Below are 19,440 nucleotides of genomic sequence, written 5' to 3'. Positions count from 1 at the left end.
CAGGTCCCTTCCAACCTTGCTCAGCAGCCCTTTTGATCCTTTGTTTTAAAGCCTCCGGATGTGTGTGTCTAAGATTAACAGCTATGGATATATGCTGGTCCCCAGTGTCACTCTAAACTTGAGGCTGGGCAGAGAAAGAAAACAGCTAAAAATCCAGATCAGGTGAATAAGTGAAGCCAGGTTCAAAGGAAAAGAACTAGTCAGGGGGGGTCAGGGATTCCACTCTGGGTTAAGTCAGAGTCATAAATCAATGCTGGACACATAACCCAAGAGCATAAAGAAACTGGAAGTGAGGGTGTGGCAGTAGGTTCAAGAACTTAAGAAAAGAGGATTGAGATACAAGAAACCTGGGTTTTAATTTCACTCCACTCTGAGTCTTAACTCCCTTGTCTGTACAATGAGGTTTTGAAATAAAATTATTCCAATATTAAATTCTAATTATGATTTGAAGACCACATGAGTAGTGTGCAGTCAGGGGTGTACTCCAGAGAAATAGAAGAGAGACCTACCTATCTGCGCATGCATGCATGCGCGTGCGCACACACACACACACACACACACACATACACACACACTAATTTATTGTAGGAACTGTCTCATATGATTATGGGACCGAGAATCACACAACCTGCCATCTCCACATAGGAGAGCCAGTGTTTTCATTCAGTCCAAGTCCAAAGGCCTGAAAAGTGGTGATAGAGGGGCACCAGTGTCACAAGCTCTGCTCAGAGTTCCACAGCCCTACAGGCCTCATAGGGTGGCCTTATAGGCTATGTTCTACATTGCATTGAATAAATAACTGAAAAGAAAAACAAAAACACTGGTGGGTGTACAGCCGAGATATGATGCAGAAAATGAGAAAGAAATCAACATTAACCAAAGTTCCTGACCTTTGGTTTATGTCACACACTCTAAGTGGGTCATCTGGGAAGCTGTGCTCATTTTCCTGCATTCTTGCAGGGATATAGGCTAATGAGAGATTTATCTTAGCACATACTTTCTAGATCACAGAGAAAGGGAAAAGAAAATTGCACTAGGCTCCTGTCCCCTCCCCACACCCCACAAAGTGACAATGTCACATCTGCTTACATTTCATTAGCAATACTGAGTGACCTAGCTCTAGCTTCAAAGTCTGCGAGCATGTGAAATCCTACCTACCATGTGTCTAAAGGGCAAAGAACTGAATACAGTTCCAAGACCATTACAGATTCTTTTCTTAAAATATTTATTTTTTAGTTGTAGTTGGACACAATACCTTTATTTTATTTATTTATTTTTATGTGGTTCTGAGGATCGAACCCAGGGCCTCGTGTGTGCCAGGCGAGCGCCCTACCACTGAGTCACAACCCCAGCCCCCACTCATAGATCCTTTATCCTCCAAATATGAATATGTGCAAGCAAGCCTTTTCCATCTTCAAAAACTACACCTGCACACACAATCATGATTTACACACAAAGAGCCCAGACAGGACTCCCTCAAAACTCTGTCCCTGTCTCCTTTTCACACATGAATTTCTTGAAAGAGGCGTCACCCTTGGCTGCAATTGCTTTCTCTTCCTCTTAACCATTTTTTTCTTGGTTTTCAGCTCTTCTTTTGAAGCATCTTTCCATGGCCACTAGTGACCTGTGTGTAGCTAAATCCAATTAGACTTTTAAGTCTTCCTTTTACTCCCACCCTGGCCCTCTCTCTCTCCTCTCCTCACCTCATCATTTTCTCCATCTTTAACTTCAGCAATACCTTTGCTTCCCTCCAACCTCCTCATCCATTCTTTTTCCTTTCCCTTCTTCTTCTTGTGTCCACTCATCCAAGCTCTTCCCAAGTGATTTCATCCTATTACCTACAGTCTGATGACTTCCCAATCACATCTCTACCCAATCCTTCTCCCAACCTGTATATCTAACTGCCTATTAGAAATTTCCACTTCTGAGTCCTACAAATACTTGACACTTAATAGTCCCCAAACAAAAATGATCACTTTTTTTTTTTAACACCTGCCTTGGTTTTTTCCCAAGTGTAGTAAATTAAACCATGCTTTCCTAGTCACCCAAGTTCAAGGTCTAGGCCTTATCTGCAGCTTCTTCATCCTTTCCTACTTCTATTCTACATTGTTGGTTCCCCAGTCCTTGTTATGATTTCCCACGTGGATTACTGCAACAGCCTAACACCAGGACTATGCCCCTGAGTTTGACCTTCACAAATGATCAGTCATCTTTCCAAACACAATTATGTCACTCCCTTGCTTAAAACGCTTTCAGGCTTCTCCTTGTCTCATGCTATCATTGGAAGTCTGTCTCCTGGTTTATAAGTTCTTTGAGGTCTGCCATAATTACTTCACTAGTGACTTTTATTGCCTGGGCTTGCTCCCTGTGTAGACCTCAGCTACACTGATTAATCTGTCTGGCTCAGAATGGTTTAGGATTATTCAAATCTCCTCGCCTTTGTGCAGGCAACACCTGGGTACATTTCCTTTCTGTTCTCTGCCTGGTTAACTCCTCTCAAACTTAGCTCATTTTTCATTCTCCCCAGGGACACTTCTCTGATCTCCAGTCCCCATCAGGTGTCTCCACTGTGTTTTAAGACCATATTTTTATAAAAACAAAATTGTGGAACTGTGCTTAGGGAAATAGAAAATGAGTAGGAAAAATGTAGCCAATTGAAATGTGTGTTGTGGTGTTGTGTGTGTGTGTGTGTCCTTCCTTAGGCTAATGTATGTATAAATGTCCTGTACAGTTATCTCCACAAAAATTGGTCCAAATGGCCCACCAGTAGTGCCTTCTAATATATCCCTGGATATTTCATGCCACACTTTTCCCTTTTTTGGTACCTCTTTTTCTTGGAGATTCAGTCTGAGGAATAACTAATTTATCTTATACTGAGGCTTTATATTTTTTAGACTTCTATCTTAACTTGTTCCTGTAAGCATGTATCAAAAACTTAGTGCATTGGTTTCCCTGAAAATGCAAATTTCCTGTCCTCAGGAGCTACAGCCTAAACAGGGAGCCAAATTCCCAGCTGAATGGAAAGAGCACTTCCCTTGTATAAATGTGTAAAAAAAACAGCATTACTGAATAACAAAGGGCTTCTTGAAAGCTGCGACCTGCACATCTCAATCCCAGTCTCCTCTCTTGCTTAACATCACAGTGCATTTACCTCTCTTTTCTGTGACCATTTCCTCATCTGTAAAATGTATAAAATAATGATATTAATATACAGTGTGGATTATAGTAATTGTGATAATTACTTACATGAAGTTTAATTGATAAAGCACTTTGTAATAATGCTATCACTATGCAGTCACAGTAAAATTTTTAGATACTTGATTTTATCTAATTCTTACAACAACCCAATGTAGCATATAATCTCCAGGATATAGATGGAGAAATATTGGTTCAAGGAGGTTAAGTAATTCCCCCAATAGCACACAGCTGGTGAGTAGCAAAGTCCATATTTAGAACCAGGTGTACATCAAGCAAAGGCCAGGATGGCTAACCACTACACTGCCTACTTTAAAAACATCATGCAAATGAAATTACATATTCAATTGTTCATACTTAACCACTATGATGAAGGAGAGCCCATGCTATTAAGTGAAAGTTACCAATTGACCAAATTGTAGGATTTTTCCTTCTGTAAAATGAGTGAATTCAATCATATTAAATGGCCTATTGCATATCAAGCACTCTCCATGTCCATGACAGAGAACATATTTAGAAAAGCTACTCATCATCATTATTAGAATGCTGCTAAGTTCCCTTCCCCATCAACTTTCCATAATTGCATGATATTTTATGGAAATACAATTTGGTCAAAGGACTAAGGTAATGCAGCATAGGATTTATAGGGAACTATAAGCTGGGCACTCGGTTATAAAGTCTTCGAAGGCAAAGATAGCATTTGAAATCTAAGGAAGTCATGCTCAGAGGAGCCACTACCATTATCTAGGACACATGTTACCATTCTTCAGCTCCTCAGGATCTATTCCAAATCTTTTAAGTAGTCCAGGCTTAGATTTCATTCTCTAGCTATTTGGGAGCACAATATTTTCTTGTCTTTGCTGCTGGACTTAATGATACCAAAGGGTTGTTGCACATTATGTTTATCTAGTTTGAAGAGAGCAATAGAATTGGCCTGGCCCAGTATTACCAAAGTGCTTTGAAAAATATCAGCCTCAAAATTCTCATTTCCTTTCAGGATGGTTGCCACAATTATCCTTCCTATTTTATAAGCTCAGCCCATGGCGGTAATAAAGCAGGCAGAGATAAACCAGCACTGTTTTCCACTTGGGAAACCAGGTAGACAAGAAGTCAAGAATCCAGGGAGTAATGAAAAATGCTAGGGGTTGGTAAGCAACAAAACCTTCGGTATACAGGATGGAGCTTCATGAGAGTTAATGCTATACAGGAGAAACCAGGGGAGATAGGAGTTAAAATATCATGCTGGTCTTTCCAACAGAAGCCTCATTTATCCCACAACTTTGGGGATGTGGGTGGATAGGCGAGGAAACTGAGCTTCAGAGAATTCAAGTGACTTGTTAAAGGGTACAAAATTAGTAAACAGTCTAGGAGAAGGGAAATAGAGAATTGAGAGTAGATAAGTAATGTGTTCAATTTTAAGAAAGGTTTAAACAAAATGAAATGAGAGAATGAGTAAATGTAACATTGGCTAGATGGAGTGTCTATTGGTTATATATTATTTCATAACAAATTGCTACAAACTTAGCAGCCTAGAACAACAGTCTAGGCAGGGTTTAGCGGGTCCTCCTCTTAGGGTCTTATGAGACAGCAATTGAGGTGATATCAGATGGACTGTATTCTCATCTAGAAGCTTGATCGTGGAAGAATTCGCTTCATTTTCTTGTAGTTGCTGAATTGACGGCCAGGCTTCATGCTGGCCACTAGTGGGAGCTGCTCCCAGCACTTAGAGGTTGACTACGGTTTCTTGCCACATGGGCTCTCCCAACATGACTGGTTACTTCATCAAGTCAGTGAGGAATTCTACAGCAAGAGAGAGTTTTATATAATGAAATGTAACCAATACATTTTTTTTTTATTATAAGTAAGTTCATCCACTCTCAGAGAAGAGGAGGACACAAAGGCATGAACATCAACAGCCAGGCACCACGGAGGTCACCTTAGAGTCTGAGCACTTATACTGTGTAAGTATAAGAACTTTATCCTAGAGAAGAGGCCTGGGTGACTGGAAGGAACCAGACATGGGAAAACGATGCAAAACCAAACAAACTAAAAGTGTACTTATGAGGATTTCAAATGAATTCATTATCTCAAGGAAGAGTAAGGACAAGAAACTTCCCCACAGAAAAATCTTTTCCAGCTAATCATCTAGCAGAGGATTAATATCCAGAATATAGAAAGAACTCCAGAAACTTAACAAAGGAACAAGTAATCCCACAAAAAGTGGCAAATGATCTGAACACACACTTTTCAAAAGAAACAAGTACAAAAGAAAGTACAAACGGACCTGTTTAGCCACTAGGAAAATGAAAATCAAAATTCTTGAGATTCCATCTCACCTCCATAGAATGTCTATTATCAAAAAAAAAAAATGAAAAGTAACAAATGCTAGTGATAGAGATAAAAAGGAGCCCTTAGACACTAGACACAAACAAGGAATATAAATTTGTACAGCCACTGTGGAAAACAGTATGGAGGTTCCTTTAAAAACTAAAAGTAGAACTACCAACTACCATATGATACAGTTATAAAACTCGTAGGTCTATGTCTGAAGGGAATGAAGTCAGCATGCAAGAGATCCCTGCATACTCCTATTTACTGTTGCACTATTTACAACTAAGTTATGGAAGCAGCCCAGCTGTGTATATATATATATATATATATATATATATATATATATATATATATATATATATATAGAGAGAGAGAGAGAGAGAGAGAGAGAGAGAGAGAGAGAGAGGAGTTTTATTCAGCCATAAAGAATAAAATCCTTTCTATAGCAGGAAAATGGATTAAACTGGAAGGCATTATATTGAGGGGGAAAAAAGCCCAGAGAAAGACAAGTATCATGTTTTATTTCATATGTGAAAACCAAAAGAAGAAGAAGAAGAACTAGGAGGAGAAGGAGGAGGTGGGGAGGAAAGGAGGCGAGGGAGGAAAAGCACGAAGAGAGGGAGGAGAAGGAGGAGAGGGTAGAGGAGGAGATGGCAATAGGGAAAGAGAGGAGGAAAACAGAAGGCAGAAGGGAATGTGGGCATAATCAAGGGACTATATACACATGTATGAAAATTTTGCATTGGATCTCATTAATATGTACAATTAATATGTGTTGACAATTATAACAATAAAAAAGAATTTTCCTCCAATAGCATTTTCTCACTCACTTCAGTGGTTTCTCTGAATCTTCACTCTGTTTCTCAACCACCATGTGATGCCTGTCCAAAATGCTTTTTAATGGACTGCAGTGTGAAAATTATAACAAGGTCTTTATCATTCAGGTTAAAAGCACTTCAACCTTTTATTATAGTATTGATGTCAAGGATAACTCACTCCGTGCCTTTTCCTAGTCACACCTGGGGCATGCACACTGTAGGAGGGAGAAGGATATTACATCTGTGTGTGAGTCAATCATTAGCAACAGGAGAGATTTTCTACATTCTTCCCAGAGTGTACTATTCCCTGTCTCCAGAGTATGGGCATGTAAGGTAGGGGCACCCACAAAGCAGGGCTTGTGTCTGTCATGAATTGTGACATTTGGCAATGAAAACCTGATCTAAAACAATAAAACAGACACTTTTGCAGACAGAGAATTTACAGCTTATATGATATTTTTATACATCTTAACTCATTTTCTACTCAGCAATCTCTGGAGACCAGAATGTGATTATTCCATTGTATAGATGAAAAAGCAGAAGTTACATGACTCTCCCAAAGTCACATGATTAAGAAAATGGCACATCAGAATTTGGATGTGCTGACTCATCTGATTCTCCTTGGATTTAATCAATTGATACTGTCATTAAAAAAAAAAAAAAAAAAAACAGAACTCTGCTTAAGTTCCCTATGGAAAGAGTGCAGTTTTGTCCAGAAATCTTAACTGAGAGTGCTGCTAGTTAAGAGCTAGGTGGTCAAACTGTCCCAAGATGACTCACATGCTCAGGCCCACAGAGATACACACAGATTTGCCTAACCTGGTGCTTTAAAATTAACAGAACTGATCCAAAGATTCTGTCTACTAAATTTCATAACTTCAATCTAAGCAAAACCTACCAACCTAAGCAGAGTTCTAAAATGAATGCATAACACTGACACATATAGGCAACTTCAGGGGGAAGGAAATTGATAGTTGCTTGCCCCATACAACAGCAAACCATCAAAACTGGTGGTTCTCTGACATACCATATGTCTATGGCTCTGGCTTTAATTTTTTTGAAATTTTGTTGAATTCACTATTTTCATTAAACTGTGAAATAATCAGGCTTCCCCTCCTATCATATTATGCTGGAAAAGAAACCTCTAAATTTTAATTTCTAAATTGTTTTAGAATTTCTATACACTACCCAACACATTTATGTTTGCAGATTCATGAATAATACAAACATGTATAAGCAGCTGTTGCATTTTTGTTTCTATTTCATATAAATCACATTTGTATAATAACAGGTACCCACTTCTAAGACAAAGTGCCAATCCTCTAAGCAACTAATGCTCTCAAGGCTGTGAACATGTCTGCAGCTGAGTCTCTTAGGGACTCCCCAACCTCATATATCTACTGCTCTCTTATTACCCTTGGATAATTCAATAATTAAATTATTTGAGTGGTAGATCAAAGACTCAGAATCTCTAAAGGAAAGATTTCATTCCAACAAACACATTCTAAAGAGTACTTCTTAGACAAAAAATAGATTTAGAAAGGGAATTTGGGATTTTGGAAATATCACTACATTGATTTTCCTCACATTTTCTGGATACAGAAATAATCTTTCACTAAAAGAAAACTGTCAAGGTATTGAGAATTTGAAGGAGAGCCTGGGATTTAAGATTAGATTAGATCTGAGATGTAACCCCAAATGTTCTGACATTACTCAGTTTTTTTGTATGTAGCGTTTGGATAAATACCCACCATAGGATTTGTTTGAGAATTTGTAAAACATTTACTAGAATTTATGAGAATTAAATAACACATGTAAGCATAATAAACACAATAACCAGAAACAAATATAATAAAATAAATAACATAATAATAAATATAAGTTTATAGGATCATGACTAGCATCTCATAAGGTATTTTAAAAGCCATTAATTATAGCTTTTCATAGCTACAAACTGGATAGGGTGAGACAGAAAGCCCTGCATCTGTAGATGCAGTTTTGTCCATTTAATTTCAATCTTGTCAATTTGTCTGACCCTCTCATACTTCTTCTAGCTTCACCCATCACTTGATCCTCTTTTCTCCTTCCTTCTATAATTCCTGACAAGCTTTCTCTCTACTTCCATTCCCAACATACCCAAGGAAAGCTCTCTCACCTGGCCTCCTCTCAGCTCACTGGAAAGCCCTCTGCTGCCCCCTTCAGTCACTGTGAGGCAATGCCCACAGCCTCCTGAGGAACTTCTCTCCCAATAAATATGAAGGTTTGGTTTCCATTTGGTTATTGTAAAAGGAAAATTAATCTGAACATTACTGTGGCATAAATAGGGAAAACCTACTGGATCCTGTGAATTTTTAGGGATCACCTATGGCTGTGTTATCCTGGAGTATGTTTTTAAGGTACTGGGCAGGGAATGGCAGAAATTCTTCATTACAAAATAAACAAGGTCTTTTGATAAATTACAAGAACAGATTATAAAACGTTCTTATGATCAGAACAAGGTAAGGTGGAACAATGTGAAGCCTGATAAACTTGTAGCTCGGTTCTCCAAAAAACAAGAAAGACAGAAAAAGAGAATGAGAGACAAACATAAGGGCCAAACAATGATTAGCAACTTTGAAGTCAAATAGAACTAACTTTCATCTCCTTGACAACTTGAACTTTGGACAAGATACTTAGAGGCTCTGAATTGGACTTTTCTCTAAAGAATGGTAAAATAATAATCATCATCATCATCATCATCATCCCTACCTCATAGCATAACTGGAAATATTAAGTGATATAATGTGTTCCATGACCTTTAGCGTAATGCCAGGACCTGGTATGATTATTATTTTAAATGGTCTTCAGGAATTTTTACCAGGCTTTTATGAAATCTGATATGTGGCAGGAACTATTGAGTAAGGCTTCTCAAACATCACTATGCTTAGAAGCTATATTTGAAGGAAGAACAAATCAGAGATATCTGTTATTTCAATGTTACATATTCTTTTGAGTTGTAAGCTTATTATTCATTTAAAACACTTGATAATGAAAAGCTCTTAGTGTAACAAACAGCCTGATGTTTTTATTGTGATCTTGTCAGACATTCTGGCTTCTTTACAAAGAAACTGAACAAATAGTGAGACAGATGTTTTGTGTGAGTGTTTACTGTATTTACATGTATCTTAATTATAAGGCAGCAAAGCCAGGATCCTACTGTGAATAAGCAGAATACAGAGGCTCAGACACTTAACAGTGATTAGAGCCACCATAACAGAAATGGGAGAGGAATTGGTTATAGCTATGTGTTTTAAATGATTTTCCATCACACCGTTGTCTGTTAATAATGGATTCACCACCTTTTCACCAGATTCATGCAAGATTTTTTAAAATTTCAAATAGAAATTAGATTTTACCCTCCACAACTTTGCTCCTTGTTACCAGCTTCCATACTCCTAGTTCCTCACTGACATCTAAATCCCAGTCACTGTACCTGTATTTCCTCACAATATTTGGGCTTTATCTTTTCTACCTAATTGTTGATAATCTTGGGTTCCAAGCTCTAGGATTTCCACTTCTACTCAATGGCACACTGATCCAGCCCTCCTTCTTCCTTCAGAGGACCACAGATAACAACAAAGTAAACCCAAGATGACTTTATTAAATTTCACATAGTATACTAGGACATCAGAAAAATATTCTTATGTCGTCATTATCCCTTGTACCAGGAACTTTCAAAATTTAGAACAGAGTGCAGGGTTATAGGAAATAGGTATGAATTCAACATGAACCCCTTGCCCTAGAGGAATTTACTGTCATGTTGAAAAGATTATATATAACATAGAGAAGTTGAAAAACTGCATGGATTATTTAAATAAGATTTCAATAAAATTGAGGGTGTTTCTTCTGGTCAGATTTATATTCTACCTTAAAACAACAATGACAAAAATAGCTAAATGCTCTTAAAAAATGTTTTCATGATGTGGGGTATTAGGTAAGAAAGGATAGTGATCCCTAAAATCACTCCAGCTTTTATCTGTAACAGGGTCTCAAATCCAGATGCAAGGAAGGGGAAGCTGGCAGAGCACAGGAGCCCCTCTGATTTGAAGAGACAGTACTTAATATTGGTGAAGAAGATGGCTGAAGTTCTTAGGACACCACAGAGGAGAAGGTTGAGCAGAGAAAGAACTAACATTTGGAGAGGGATCTCTCAGTGTTAAGCTGAGTGATGATCAGCAAGTGCATGTGAGGCTGCAAAAAGAGCCATCCAAAAGGAACAGAGGTAACAGCACCCGACACTCACACAATGTAGCAAAGAGCACTTATTCCCACCAACCACAGTGGAAATCCGAGTGTCTCACTGAGCACTGGGTACACTATATGGAGAGTCTTGCCTCAGTAGAGAAGAATAATTTTCCTTTGACTGAGCATTGCTAATGTTCCACCTAACAAATCTCAAGGGAAAAATCGGAAGAAGCCTTTTCTGAGTTACTTAAATGCATCAAAATCAAAGGCTAATAATGTTATTAGAAATAAAAAATATACAAAACCGAACAAGATAAAATTCACAACACATGCAATCCAATAACAAATTCCAAGATCCCCCAAAAAAATTCTAATCAAAATTGACTCAGAATTGATGCAGAAGACAAAAACGTTGAAACAGATACTACAACTATATGTCATGCATTCAAAAATTTAGGTAGAAAGGAGGAAGATACATGATTTACAAATGTTCATATCAAACTATTAGAGATGAAAATAAAATGTCTGTATTGGAAATAGGCTAGATAAGATTAAGAGCAATTTAGACATCATAGAGAAAACAATGGATGCATTTGAATATGTAGCAATAGAACTCTTCAAATCGAAACAAAGATTTTAAAAGAGAATGTTTAAATAAACAGAGCACATGAGACAATTTTTAAATAAATAGAGATGTGGGACAATATCAAGAAGCTTAATATACACATAATTGGAATCCCAAGAATTGAAGACAAATGAAAGATGTAGAAAAAAATCTAAAGAAATAATGACTGAAATGTTTCAAATTCTAATGAAATCTATAAAATCTTAGATCCAAAAAGCTAGACCCCAAGAATAAGAAACTTAAAGAAAAGAAGAAAATATGCCAAGTTCTATTGTAATCAAACTGCTCAAAATCAATGTCAAGAAAAATATTTAGCCACGTGTGGCTGAGCATGCCTTTAATCCTAGCACCTATGAAGGCAAGGCAGGAGGATCATGAGTTTAAAGACAGCCTCAGCAACTTAGCAAGGCCCAAAAGTTGTGAGACCTATCTCAAAATAAAACATAAAAAGGGCTAGAGATAGGTCTCAGTATTTAAATACTCCTGGGTTCAATTCCTAGTACCAAAAAAAAATTACCAGAGGAAAAACATTTTATTGCATAAAATGAACAAAAAATAAAAATACAATTAACTTCTCATCCAAAATAATGGAAGCTAAAAATGTCACCTTTCAAAAATGAAACTGAAATAAAGACTTAGGCAATCACACAAAAACTCAAGGAACTTATCACCAGGAGAGCTGCACTACAATAAAATGTTAAAGGAAGTCCTTCAGGTAGAACAAAAAGGATATCAAATGGAAATAAATATGTATTCACAGATTGAAGAATGGGAGAAAAAATTAAATATATATATATATATATATATATATATATATATATATATATATTTAATATTTAAAATTCCTTTTAAAAGATGATTAGATGTTTAAACAAAAATACTAATGAGATGGTACAGAGTTTATAACATGTCAAAGGAAAAGTTATCACAATACCAGCACAGGAGTAGGAATGGGAGAAAGAGGTAAATCAGTGGGAGTTTCCATAACACTCATGAAATGGCTTAATTTTACTTGAAAGTAAAGTGCAATAAACTAAAGATGCATAACACAAAGCCTAAATCAATGACTGAGATAAATGAAACTGTAGCTAGTAAACCAATAGTACAGATAAAGCAAAATATTTTATAATTTTTAACTAATTCACCAAGAAGATAAAGAAAGAAATGGAACAGAAAGAAGATAGGACAAATAGAAAGCAAATAACAAGATGATCAATTTAAGCCTAACTACATCAATAATCACATTAAATATATATAATCTACACCAATGAAAAGGTAGAGACTATCACAGTGATTTTGTTAAAAAGCACAGCTATTACATGATACATGAGATGGTAAAGAAATATGCTTTATATATACAGAAACAAATAGGGTAAAAGGGGAAGTATGGAAAATATATACCACACTAACATTAGTCAGAAGAAAATGAGAATGGTACACTAACATCAAAAGATTATTAGTAGAGAAAAGATTTATTAGTAGGAATAAATATTACTTCGTAATTGCAAGGGGTCAGTTGATTGATAGGCATAAAATTCTTAAATGAGCTTAATAACAATTTCAAAATATATATTGCAGAAACAGAACTACTATAGATAGATGAGAATCAAAAAAATTACACATGGAGATTTCAATATCCCTTTCCCAATAATTGTTAGAGCAAGTAGACATGAAATCAATAAAGCTTTAGAAGACGTGAATAACATTATCTGCCAACTTGACCTAACTAACTGTCCTTTATAGACACTTCCGTCAAACAAAAGCAGAATACATATTCAAATGCACAAGACATTTACCTACATAGACCACATTCAGGGCCATAAAACAAGTCTCAATAATTGTAAAAAGATCTAGTTGTACAAAATATACTGATTTCTCAGCAAAAGAAACAATAAGAGGGGTAAATAGGGAGCCTACATCCTGGGAACAAATCTTTACTCCTCACACTTCAGATAGAGCCCTAATATCTAGAGTATACAAAGAACTCAAAAAATTAGACAATAAGATAACAAATAACCCAATCAACAAATGGGCCAAGGACTTGAACAGACACTTCTCAGAGGAGGACATACAATCAGTCAACAAGTACATGAAAAAATGCTCACCATCTCTAGCAGTCAGAGAAATGCAAATCAAAACCACCTTAAGATACCATCTCACTCCAGTAAGATTGGCAGCCATTATGAAGTCAAACAACAACAAGTGCTGGCGAGGATGTGGGGAAAAGGGTACACTTGTACATTGCTGGTGGGACTGCAGATTGGTGCAGCCAATTTGGAAAGCAGTATGGAGATTTCTTGGAAAGCTGGGAATGGAACCACCATTTGACCCAGCTATTCCCCTTCTAGGTCTATTCCCTAAAGACCTAAAAAGAGCATGCTACAGGGACACTGCTACATCGATGTTCATAGCAGCACAATTCACAATAGCAAGACTGTGGAACCAACCTAGATGCCCTTCAATAGACGAATGGATAAAAAAAAACGTGGCATTTATACACAATGGAGTATTACTCCACATTAAAAAATGACAAAATCATAGAATTTGCAGGGAAATGGATGGCATTAGAGCAGATTATGCTAAGTGAAGCTAGCCAATCCCTAAAAAACAAATGCCAAAGGTTTTCTTTGATATAAGGAGAGTAACTAAGAACAGAGTAGGGACGAAGAGCATGAGAAGAAGATTAACATTAAACTGGGATGAGAGGTGGGAGGGAAAGGGAGAGAGAAGGGAAATTGCATGGAAATGGAAGGAGACCCTCAAGGTTATACAAAATTTCACACAAGAGGAAGTGAGGGGAAAGGGGAAAATAATACAAGGGGGAGAAATGAATGATAGTAGAGGGGGTAGAGAAGAGGGGAGGGGAGGGGAGGGGGAATAGTAGAGGATAGGAAAGGCAGCAGAATACAACAGACACTAGTATGGCAATATGTAAATCAATGGATGTGTAACTGATGTGATTCTGCAATTTGTATACGGGGTAAAAATGGGAGTTCATAACCCACTTGAATCAAAGTGTGAAATATGATATATCAAGAACTATGTAATATTTTGAACAACCAACAATAAAAAAATTAAAAAATAATCATAGTAGGATTCATTTACAAATCCAACAGAAAGATCTCTAGGAAATTCTCAAGTATTTGGAAACTAAATAATACATTTCTACGTATCCTGTTTCTACACAATGGAATATGTTTCTTAAAAAAAAAAAGAAGGAAATTCTGTAATTTGCAATAACACAGATCATTCTAGAAGACATTATTCTAAGTGAAGTAAGACAGATGACAGAAGCACCAATACTCCATGATCTCACTTACATGAGGAATCTAAAATAGTCAAAGTCCCAGGTTGCCAAGAGCTAGAGGAAGCAGGAAATGGGGAGGTGCAAAACTTGCCATGCAAGATAATTAAGTCCAAGGGATCTGTACAGTATGGTGCCTAAAGTTAACAATACTGTGTTGTATACTTGAAAATTTGCTAAGAGGGCATATTTTATGTTACATATTCTTATCACAAGATAAAATAGTAGATAAAGGAAGAGAAGAGATGGCAACATTCAGAGGTGACATGTTGTGTTTACAACATTAATTGTGGTAATGGTTTTATGATTCACCAAACTCCTCGAGTTGTATAAACCACTCTGCATCTCTTTCCTGATCTATAAATTATAGTTAGTTGGATTAAATGAGCTCAGAATAAATGTGTTCAACTTCTTATACAATTGTACCTTAATACAGTAGTTTTCATAAAAGAGAAAAATCATAAAGTACAATGTTACATAGTAACCATCATATTAATAATATAATGAATATTTTACTGTTTTTTTTCCTGCTTCCTCAGCAAAGCATTTTTTCCTGAAAAAATAAAATACAGAAATAAATTTTCTCTCAACTTTTAAAAAACAGACATTGTCTGATGGAAAGACCATTTTGCTGGGGCCAGAACAACTAGGTTGTAGACATGGCTGTGTCAATACCTCTATACTTGAAGAAAAATCCTGAAACCACTCTGCATCTCTTTCCTGATCTATAAATTATAGTTAGTTGGATGAAAAGAGCTCAATGGCATCTTCTGGGTCTTAGATTCTTATGTTTTGTGAAATACTGTAAGCCCATTTGACAGAAACAGGAAGCTAATATTTATGAATCACCATTGTGTTTCACTAGTTCACACATTGCACACACACACAGACACACACACAGAGAGACACACACACGCCCAGGGGAATATATTGCATGTCTTTTCTGAGTATCAGAAGAGGTTCCTGAATCTTAGGCCTAAGGACAGACAGAGGTGTTGCCTGAGATGAAGACTAGCTTCTTTCATGGAATCACAACTTCCACAAATGTCCCCATGCCCACTGGGGACAACCTCCAGAGGGAAAGCAGTTAACCCCTATTCTGACTCTATCAGTCGTTCTTCAATTGCTACTGCTAGGAGTTTTCAGGTCAATAACTGAGGAGGGACAGCCCCTGAATCCTGCAGAGAAAATCTAAGCAGAACCATACAAAGATATCCAAAGCAAGGACTTGGTCCTCTGATTCCCTTTTCTGGTTTCACATCAATTGCTGATCTCAAGTAAACTGTGTAACCAGGAAGGATATGTGTTTCTGTGGATTCCACACAGGCAGACTGGCAGATACATCCTAAATTAGCAAAGCCCTGTATGTTAAGTAAGTTAGTTGGGATTCCAAATAAGATGACTAAGAGGTAAAAAGAAGACTAATTCCATCCTGGAACCATAGCGATGTATACCAAAAAAATGAGTTTAAAAAGAGATACCTCTGAGGACCCCACATAAGCACATTGGTGTCTAGCTCTTTACATGCAGGAGATTTATCTTAATATTGACCATAGTTGTCAAACTGTGGAACAGAGAGGAAAACTTATGATAAGATACTTATTTTAATAATTAAACACAATTGAATGGGGTCCAACTAGCCCATCTTGCATCAAATTGTCTTATTGTTATGTCTCACTGTTGCTGCAGTATAGATTGATATAATGTAACCTCTAGGAAAAACAATAAACTTCAGAGAATGAATGATCTCCACTGTATACTCAGTACAATGACTAGTCTTCTCTAGGAGACAATTCATGCATGAAGACAGCAGAGAAAGTGTCTACAGGCATACGGTTAGTTATGAATTTAGGTTGAGGGACCTGAGATCCTGATGTCATGACTTGTTATGGAAAGCAAAAGTGACATGCACATTCTGCAAGATTTCCTCCCAAATCTATGTGGATGGGGCTGCCAGGGTACAAAGAAAACCATCGTGCCATCCCTAATTGGCACAATACAAAAATGAATGTGGATAAAAGTTCACTGGAAAAGGGAAGGATTCTGATAATCTCCCATTATTCAGGGACGCCTCGCCAGCTGGCAGAGCCAAATCCCGGCACATTCTCAGCCAGTTCTCATCTTTGGGAATCAGTGAAGTGAAAACAAAGGGATCAACCCGGATTTCAGATTCACTCAAATTTGCAGTTCACATTCAGTGTTCTCAGACCTGCCTTGGGCCCCCTTCACTTCAGAGATCTGGGCCTGGTGCCTGAAAATCTAAAAGGACACTGGAAAGAGGTGGTAGACAAAATCGTGCTGCCAGAATGAAAATATTCAAAATTGGAACAGAAAATCTGAGGATCTAACTTTAAAAAAAAAAAAAAAAAGAAAGAAAGAAAAAGAAAAAACTACACATAGACAGTTTTTTGCAATAGATATTTATTGCAAAATTAAAATCTCAAAAAATAATGAACATTAATACACTAAAAGTGTGATTAATTAATTATATAATATCTGACTCATGAAATATAAAGTCTTTGAAAACATATATGTTAATAAAAATACAAAAAACTCTTGGATTAAAAAACAAATATAGACTTGTAAATATATAACATTGTACCAAGTAAATGAAAGAACTGGCAAATTTACTGATAAGTTAATGATGCTCTACTTTGATAGGAGAGTGATTTTATTGCTTTGTTTTGTTGTCTTTTATTTTCTAAATATTTCATAAAATATCTGTTATTTTTAATGGAAAAGAAATAAAAAATATTTTAGTGAGGTTATCAACAAAGTTTTAAACTAAAGACTAATTAAACTTTGCATTTTTTTGTGTATTTTGACTTGGTCAGCAAAATCCCCAAGCTGCTGACACTGGGTGTTGATCCCTAGGACTAAAGCTCCTCCCCCAGTCACTCCAGGACCCCCTCAAAAAACAAGTAAAAATTTTAAGAAGTTCAGTTTTCTCTTACCAAAATAACATTCAATGATCTGGGGACACTTCAAATCTGCTGGTAAGTCTTGGATTTTAGAGTGTGAATGTTTTTGAAATAACAAACTATGGTGATTCATTCTTTCAAGGTCAAAATGCTTTTAAGAAGGCCAGCCAATGACTGGACTTCATAGACAACCAAAGCAGAACTGAAGTACTTGACTTCAGCTCATGGGGCCGACCTAAGGAGCCACTGCAGATGGAAATGATGGAGTCTCTCCGTTGCTTTTAATGTTACCCTACTGTATTATAGGGACACATCCAATGTGTCTGGCCCTTAACACAGATCTAATCTGATAATTAAGCAAGCTAATAAAGACTCTGTTTGAATTCACTTGATAACTCTACAGTGGGGAACATCCTGCAGGGCACGAAAGCATAATCCAATCTGATTTTTCTCATTCTCTTTAGCTGGGAAGACGGTCCAAAGATAGCATCCTGGGTATGAGTTGGCTTACCATCGTTGTAAATAACAAAAATCTATTTAGGAAAAGTGGATAAACCTATTATAGGGTTATGAGGATGCCTCGCCGAGAAAACGAAAGCTAGCCAGGCATCAGAAACAGAGCGGAAGCTAGAGGGAGCCTATGAGGTCTCTTCCTCATTTAGTGCTGCTTCTCTCTGTGTCTCAGTCACATTTATTTTTCCTCTGCTTTTTTCTATTTACCTGCTAAAAATATGGCCATCAACAGCCTCATCTGTATGTCCAGTCTTGTAAAGGACTGGTCTCTAAATTTTTTCTTTTTTTTTCCTTCTTTCCTCCTTCTCTTTTTTCCCTTCTTCCCTCCCTCCTTCTCCTCCTCCTCTCTCTTTCATACTTGCTCTAAATTTTTTCTTCCCTCCTCTCTCTCTCTCTCTCTCTCTCTCTCTCTCTCTCTCTCTCTTTCACACACACACACACACACACACACACATACATATGGGACTCTGATTGGCTGAACTTAAGTCTGATGTCTACCTTGGACCTATCAACTCTTGGCCAAGAGATGGACAATCACTTTGAGGAAGCAAAGCTGCTGAGATCCTGCCTCTACAATCAGGTAGTTGGGAAGAGGCGGGAAGGGGCAAGGAGAAAAGACGAGAGCTTAAGCATCCATTAAATGCAGCTTCCATGTCTCCTTATTTTAAAAGACTTTGTTCAAAAATATAAAAGCTGACCTTCATAACATATCAAGAATAGCAAGAAAAATTAAAAATGTTGTTCCCATAAAATTTTCTGGATAAATCTCTAAAAACTCATTAAAAGATGGCTGGAGAGAAAACAGTGAAAAGAATGTCAATGAGCATTTTATTGTAGGGCTAAGACTAAAGTAGCTGTGGGGTTTTGTTGGCAGAAGAGGCTCTTGAAGCTCTTAACAGTATATAACCAACATGTTAAGATAGCAAATGAGATAAAGTTGACAAGTAACAGAAATATGCTACTTCTTACTTTTAATAGTTGGAGGTTAAAAAAAATCTGAAAATTCAATAATAGGGGAAGAAGCTCATTTGATATAGCAAAAATAAATACTAAGAAATATCATATAGTCAACTAAAGTTTGAGGTAGAGGAGAGGCAAAGAAAGAAAAAGAAAAAGAAAAATCATATAATTTCATCATAAATCACAATATAAAATTAATAAATATTACCTAAAGAAAGATTAAGACCATCATATATAATAGTTTTATAAGAAAGAATTATAACAAAAATATAAAAATTCCTAATTGCCAAAGGAAACACAAACATGAAGCAAGAAAATCAGAGCAAGCCATGAAATATTTTTAAAAGTGATGAAAACATAAATCATAAAATAAAAAATATGACAAAATAAGATTGAATATATTTGTCATTTCGGTAAGAATATAATTAATCTTGTCTATGAAAAGGAAAGATCTTCCACATGTCACCATAAAGGAAATGATCATAAAGGATGATTAATTCAGGAAATTTGAAAATGATTTTGAGCAAACTAAATATTTTCTATTACTGA

The sequence above is a fragment of the Marmota monax genome, unplaced genomic scaffold, assembly GCF_021218885.2.
Source record: "Marmota monax isolate L192 unplaced genomic scaffold, Marmota_monax_Labrador192_F-V1.1 WCK01_AAM20220418_F8-fsc00010, whole genome shotgun sequence".
In the NCBI taxonomy this organism is placed as follows: Eukaryota; Metazoa; Chordata; class Mammalia; order Rodentia; family Sciuridae; genus Marmota; species Marmota monax.
The sequence above is the reverse complement of the archived record's forward strand: the minus strand, read 5'-3'. Positions refer to the sequence as shown.